This window comes from Penaeus monodon, chromosome 25, assembly GCF_015228065.2.
Source record: "Penaeus monodon isolate SGIC_2016 chromosome 25, NSTDA_Pmon_1, whole genome shotgun sequence".
Classification (NCBI taxonomy): Eukaryota; Metazoa; Arthropoda; class Malacostraca; order Decapoda; family Penaeidae; genus Penaeus; species Penaeus monodon.
Window position 1 is genome coordinate 38,313,320 of NC_051410.1, and position 877 is coordinate 38,314,196.

Here is an 877-nt window from a genome sequence, read left to right on the forward strand (position 1 = left end):
CAAAACACGGAATACAAATAAACAAGAAAAAAATATATAATAGGACCCCCACTACGAGACAATAAAAGCTGTCAATCATCCCGGCGTCTGAGACACGAGGCAATTGCAGGAGCTTTGCGAGGAGCCAAATATTATTCCGGCGTTCTCGTTGGCCCTCCTATGGCACTGCACGGAAGATCGCCTGTCCCGCGGGCGTGTCTGTGCGCCCTCGTCCTTGTATGGGAATTTCGTCTTACTGATTTTGCTGTTGTTTTTTTTATTTTTCTCATTATATTGGAATTTGGTCTTACGAATTTTGTTGTTGTTGCATTTGTTTTGTTTTGTTATATTTTTTTGTATGGGATTTTGGTGATACAGTTTTGTTTTTGTTGCTTTTTTTTGTTTTTCCTTGCTCTTCCTTGTATGGAACGTCTTACTATTTTGTTTTTGTTGCTGTTGTCTGTAATAATACTCATGAAATCCGGTCTTAGTCTTTTGTTTCTGTTGTTTTTGTTGCTTTTTGTTTTCATTTCTCTTCCTTTGTATGGCACTTTGGCCTTGCTACATTTGGTCTTAATATCTTATGTTTATTTGTCTGTTTGTTGTCTTCTTTGTATGGGAGTTTGAACTTCGCATTCTTTGTTATTGGTGTCACTTTGTTGTTGTTGTTCATGTATTTACCTATGTTGATTCCCTGTTCGTTTTTTTGTAACGTCGGTTGTCAACGTCGACATTTTTTTGTGTGTACTTTGAGCAATAATCGTGTCCTGATAATCGGCGGTTGATATTTGATATTTAGGAACACATTTTTCTTTTTGCTAAATTAATAGACAATAGCGCAAAAAAAATATGATACAAAGAAATAACATAAATTGAAATACATTTTAGCAAGTTATCT

General features: G+C 35.6%; 1 protein-coding gene and 1 long non-coding RNA gene across 2 annotated transcripts in view; one reads left to right on the top strand and one right to left on the bottom strand.

The window, feature by feature from the left end:
- Window positions 1-877, bottom strand: part of LOC119589226 — a gene marked incomplete at its 5' end in the record, with an annotated part of 73,080 nt that overhangs the window by 61,971 nt on the left and 10,232 nt on the right.
- Window positions 1-877, top strand: part of LOC119589227 — a 46,602-nt gene that overhangs the window by 4,033 nt on the left and 41,692 nt on the right. The window lies entirely within an intron of this gene.